The 6,219-nt window shown below is 32.5% G+C and overlaps 1 long non-coding RNA gene across 1 annotated transcript; it reads right to left on the minus strand.

Annotated features, from left to right (window-relative positions):
* Positions 1-446: 446 nt before the first annotated feature.
* On the minus strand, positions 447-1,772 carry LOC118167064. Its single transcript, XR_004750913.1, has 2 exons — positions 1,566-1,772; positions 447-1,088 (listed from the first exon to the last, which is right to left on the minus strand). It is a non-coding gene; the product is annotated as an uncharacterized LOC118167064 (long non-coding RNA).
* Positions 1,773-6,219: the final 4,447 nt, after the last annotated feature.

Below are 6,219 nucleotides of genomic sequence, written 5' to 3' on the forward strand. Positions count from 1 at the left end.
TCTGCATAGTCTTAGTTTGCTTTTGCTGAAGTTTTCAAAAATACTATTTCCTTTACTGGGAGGAGAGTTTTGTCAACACTTTTTGAAAATCGTATGCTGAGTGCACAACCAACCATTAACTTGAATTTGAAAGCATAAATTGTAAAAAAAAAAAAAAAAAATCCTAATGTTGTAGAAACACCTGCTAAAATACTGTGTTTGGTGCAGACAGCTACCATAAACAGGATATAACTTTTTTCTGGAAAATGTTAGAAGGAAAAATATGTGACTCCGCAGGAAGTCATCTGAACATTAATGGTAAAATAAATGTCATTCATTTCTCATGTTTTCAGATAGTTTCTGAAAACTAGTATGAAAATTAAAATGCCAGAGATGTAATATATAACAGAAACCAAGAAAGCTCATTAATACTGAAGTCTAATCTGGTGTCTTTGGAGCACCATTTCTCAGATAGACAAACTTTTTCTTGAAATTTCCAAAGCTTTTAACACTAAATAAAGTATCTCCCTTAGATTTTGAATTGATTTTGGTGTTAGCGTGCATTGTTACAATCTAGGAGCAGTGGTTATAGCAATTATACCTCAAAAAAAAAAAAAAAAAAAAAAAGTGATAAAGTAGATTGAACATTTTTTCAACATAAATTTATACTTATATTCAAAATTATGCAGACCCTATTACTACCTGAAACCTGCACAGAAAAACATCTGAGCAGTTACAATCCATACTTTCCCAACCTTTTCACAACTCCCAGCCTTGTCAATCTCATCAGCAGAAAAGGACCAACAACAACCTTGAAGAAACTAGTAGATGAAAATACATGAATCCTACAATACACATTCCAAAATGCAATATATTTTAATCTGGTTCATTAAAGACCTCTCCAGAAATTAAAGGGATTAAATAATTCAAACATAATGCACCAAAATAGAAACACACAATCAGTAAACTGCAGAGACATCCAGTTACTACTTGAAGAACATTTTTCACAAACAATGTTTTATCTTTGACTTCTCAGTCCAGAGGTCTCAAGGGAGATTTACAGAAGTATCTCAGAAGACAAGACGAGGAACTAACATTCATAAGTCACTCTATATTAAAAATTATTGACATCAGTGGAAATATCAGTTTTATGATATAATTTTTCCCAGTCAAAAGAGAATCTCTCCAGGTTCCACAAAAGTTAACCTTTTTATTGCTTCTTCCTACCAGTCTACCAATAATTTGTTTTCAGATTAGCTCTGATTAATGTGGTCAAGTTAAATTCAGAGTTTTTGTTCTCAAACTGTATTTATAAGAATTGCTGCTGTTTAGAAATCGGAAATTTCTATTCCAAAGCTGAAAGACTAGTATGCACTGAAAAATTCTGATTTTTTCACCATATATAGCTGCATGGCAATAAAATGTATTCTATTTTCCTACAGGCTTTACTATGAAGTGCAACAGGCTGACCAATGTCAACACAGGCTTAAGTTGAGCAACATTAATCACTGCACATATCTAGCTGAAGTCCCATTTCAATGGTAATAGGGCATGCTATCTCTTTTAGGACTTGGAGAAACAATTACCTGCTATGCCAAGGACCTGATTCCTGCTGACAGAATTTAATAAGGTTCCACTTGACAGGACTGAAGTGTATAATTTTGTAGCTGAGGTCAACCTCTCATCCTTCCTGTCTTTCTCTATTGAGGGATGGAGAAGAAATGGAGAAGTTCCTCCAAACGCTTATCACCTTTGGGTGCTGGTGTCTCCAGAAAGATTGCATTGTAGCACTACCCCACCTAAAAAACACAAAAGAGGTTTTTTTTTCCCCCCCCCCCCCCCTTTTTTTCTGAAGAACAAAGTAAGACATCATGAATAAACTTTTCAAATATAGAGGTCTAAGAGAAGAATTTGGTCCTACATGTTCAAGAGCTCAATCGTAGGAGAGTAATGTGGAAATGTAAATATTTGGATGATTTATTATCATTTCTCTGAAACAAGGAAACAAATGGAATGTTATCTCCATCTCATGAGCAAGCCCATACAATGATGCACAGAAGCTTTATTAAAAATTCATCAGACTGTAAAGTTTCTCATTTTGTAATCAGAATTAAGTAGTTTTCTAATGCCATTATCTGAAAATTGATTTAAACCAGTATCAGCAGTTGCAACACACTCTGAAACGCTAAATTAAATGCAACAAATGTTTTCCACTTATTTTTTTTATTGGAAATATTAACAGTTATTAACATTTCATATTATGAATCAAAACCACATTGCAGTGATTTCTGCTAACAAGTAAATTTCCCGTGAATTTATTTACTAGTCATATTTGGATTGGTCATGGAGTCAAAGGAGTTTCTGAAACTGAAAACAGCAATCACATCTACTTTTTGATCCAGTAGAATATTGATGCATGGAAAAGTTCACAAGGTGATTGTTGTGTTTTTGTTTGTTTGTTTGTTTTTTCCTTATTTGATGTACAATTCACCATGCTCCCTTGATTTTAACAGCTAAGTGCAGTAGGCCACAGCAAAATAATCCTAAAATTAAGGAGAAGCAACTTTTAAAAAAAATAATATTAAGCTTTCAATATAAAAGTAATGTTTAATTACAAAGATTATTGACAATAGTAGAAGCTATGGTTCTTTATACAAATTTTTGTATTTAGTTTGAATTCTGTATTATGGTAGAAGCTGTGATCTCAAACAGCTGTTATTATGGGAAATGTATCCTTCTATCTAAAAAAAATATATTATACCTAAATCATCTGTTTCACTAGATTTATAAAGTACATAGAATACAATGGGTTTGCAATATCAACATTTTATTCATAAGAAATTTTTTTTTCTACATTAGGTTTTTCAATAAAGATCTAATTTTTTGTGAAGAAGGAAACGTGTACTTCCCTCTAAAGAAATGAATCTCTCTTAAGGAGGTCAGGCAAGGCATCAAAAATTACTAGCAATTAAAAAAAAAGTCATTGACTTGATTATGTGCACATCTCAGTAGTATTAAACTCATATATCAAGCATAAGTTTCTTGACATCTTATAAGGAGTAAGCGGTTATTCAATTTTTATTTTTTTTTAAATAATAATAATAAAAAAAAACAAGCAGACAATCCCTGCTATCCATATATGTACAGAAGAATATATATTTCAGAGTTTAGTACTAGAAATGGGCCCCACACTGTACCTGAGTTCTTGGCTGGCCACTTGTATCTAAAAACTTGATGTTAGATTCTCCTCCATAACATGCATTACCAACCCTCAGACTCATGCATTAACAGTTTTTCTGCACATTTTTTCTAAAATGGCTCCCTACAGGTATAGTCTCAATTCTGTATTTTTGACTGGTCCTTCTAATGTGACGAAAACCATTCAATTTAAAAAATACTCAATCTATTGTACCTGGAAGATACTGAAGTCTCCAAGGAAGCTGCTATTGACTTTTATATACCATGTTCCCTTGCCTCTCAGAGATGAAAAATCAATAAAACAAGCAAATAAAATATTAAAATTCCCTCTCAAGCTAGAAATGAATTAGTTCATTTCAGTGGCATTTTTTTTTCCTTCTTTTACTTTCAAATAAATAGCAGATATCACATTTGCTTCCATTTGATTTCAGCTATAACAGTATTTCTCTTGAACAGCAGCAACAAAGTGTCATAGAGGATTTGGCATCAGATGTAATATTTGAGAACAAATATTTAAGAGGTGTGTAATAAAGAAGAACTTTGCATAAAATGGCTCTTATCTTCCCTAGTCATCTGTTGTACTAAAAATAATTTCCAAAACCAACAGTTCTAGAGAGGCTATGTTTAGAGATTAAACTATTTCACAGTCAACACTTCATGACTGTAATCAGCCAAGTGCCTGGAATAGGTTTGCAAAGAAGTGATCAAACCAAACTGAATTTAAAGACTCACAAAACAATCTCTGCTGGCATAAAATGTGTGACGAGAAGGGAAATGAGGAAGACAAAAAGGCAGAAGAATAAGAGATTTACTTAACATAGCTTTGTGTTGCCAGTAACCTGTTATTTTTTGCATTCCATGACAAAGCCAATCCATATTTAGCCTGGATCAACAGTGTAGGAAAGAAATTCACTTCCTGGTCTCCATCAGCTGTCAGAGCTCACGTAGCTTGGTTGAGTAGTCACTAGGCTAAGGTCTTTCTGAGAAAGCAGTCCCTTTTCTTTACCCTTACAGAAAGCCCTAGTTTGAGGCTCAGGAGGCTCTGATCTTCAATGCCAAATCCCGTACCATGTAACTATGTAACACCATAGGAAAGTCACTACTAAGATTGCCAATTCAGTTTGAATTTGATGGTACATTATTCATTTTGTGGTGATACAAGTGCCAATAGGGGATCAGGCTTTGCAGTATTGAAAACCAGAATTACCGAGGTCTTGAGAAAACAAACAAATGCTCATTCCTTACTGAATTCTGGCCTTTCTGAAGCTTAATCTTGTTGGGCAGTTAAATTAATTAATAATAGTCAATATTTCTATTAATCATTTCAATATGGGAGTTGAAACAGAATATTAAACACAATATACAGATTATAAATACAGACTAAGAATTATACAGAAAAGCCTATTTTTGAAAAGTATGAAAGGAAAAACCTTTGCAATGATATCCAATTTGAAAGATGACTTGGATTTACTGCATGTTTAAAAGAGACAAAATACAACTATATCAGGTGATATTTTAAACAGAAACATCAGAAACAAGAGAAAAATAATTTAGAAAAGTGTCATGGACAGAAATGGAAAATTACAATAATCTAGAATTTAAAGATGAATATGAAAAATCACTCAGTAATGAATCAACAAGTACATTGGTTAGATTATCTTGAATTTCAACCCATTTCTAACTCAATCTGGTGTGGTCATGGGACTTTATGAGGAGCTGAGTGAGGTTCTTCAATACCTCTTTATGTATACTACACCTCCTATGTATTTTTCTATAGAAGCAACAATCTTGTTTATCCCTGACATTCTCCTTTTCTTCTCATGCTCTAATTTCTCAAATAAAAAAATACAAGAGAAGATGCACTTTCGACCTCTGATTTCACTGATTGTTCTATATCAAGACATTTATTTCAAAGATGGGATCTAGAGCTATAATCAATATTTAGTTATATAGTTATTCCAAAGATGTTAGTACATAATGCTGAGTTTACATATACCTTTGAAAGATAGCATTTCTGGGCTAAAAACGTTTCACACTGAGACAATAAATATTTTCTGAGTCTTATTCACTAATAATACTCAGCTTTGGAACATCCATGAACTGCAGAAACAAGACAATGTTCATAAAGGTGCAATACAGCCCCAAATTCTCCTTTCCTCATGCTCTGGTTTAGTAAAATTCAGATAGCTTGAATCTATTTACACTACTTCATTATTTATTATTATTAGGATTACCTCCCCTACTTCCCTTATAAACTTACAGTGATATCATTTATCTGAATTAATAAAACTAATTATTACAAATTTATCTTGGCATTTCCAATATTTAAATCATATCCTATGCAGTCTGCTAATGCTGAAAATTTCCTGTATGGAAGAAAAACAAACAAACAAACTATTTTATGGTCTATAAAAGCCATATTTCAAAGAACTAACTCATGACAAAATAAATAGTTTTTAATATGGTTGGTGAGGTTTGATGTCTATTGTAAGATAGATGCATCTCAAAGCCTATTAAAGAAGAGAACAGCCTATTTTTGTTCCCTCTTGATGGAATTATCCAGCCATAAAAGATGAATTTCTGTGGTTTACCATTTTGTTCCACTGATTATTACCAGCACAGTGAAGTGTTAAATACAAATGCTAATTTCAACATACTTTCAAAGCAAATTTTAAAAGTTTGATAGGTAGTCATGGTATTTTAAATTAAAATGCAAAATGCTGTAAAATCCATTTTGTTTACAAACAAAAAATTACAATACAAACGCAATAAATGCTGAAACGTAAAGCTTATAAAACTATAATAAGAAAAAAAAACTGAAGGGAAAGAGAGTTAATACCTCACTCAAGCAGTTGTGGGGAAATGGGGAAGGAATATGAAAATAAAAAATCTCAGCATCATTACAGACATTGAAAACATCTCTTGAAGTAGTAAGTAATAGTCACATTCATTTTGGAAAGTTACGTTAAAAGTTTCCTTTCCTCCTGGAAAGTAGTGCTGTAGAGCTGGCGACATACCTATGTAGGAAACACAGGCAATTCA

This window comes from Oxyura jamaicensis, chromosome 4 (genome assembly GCF_011077185.1).
Source record: "Oxyura jamaicensis isolate SHBP4307 breed ruddy duck chromosome 4, BPBGC_Ojam_1.0, whole genome shotgun sequence".
NCBI lineage: Eukaryota > Metazoa > Chordata > Aves > Anseriformes > Anatidae > Oxyura > Oxyura jamaicensis.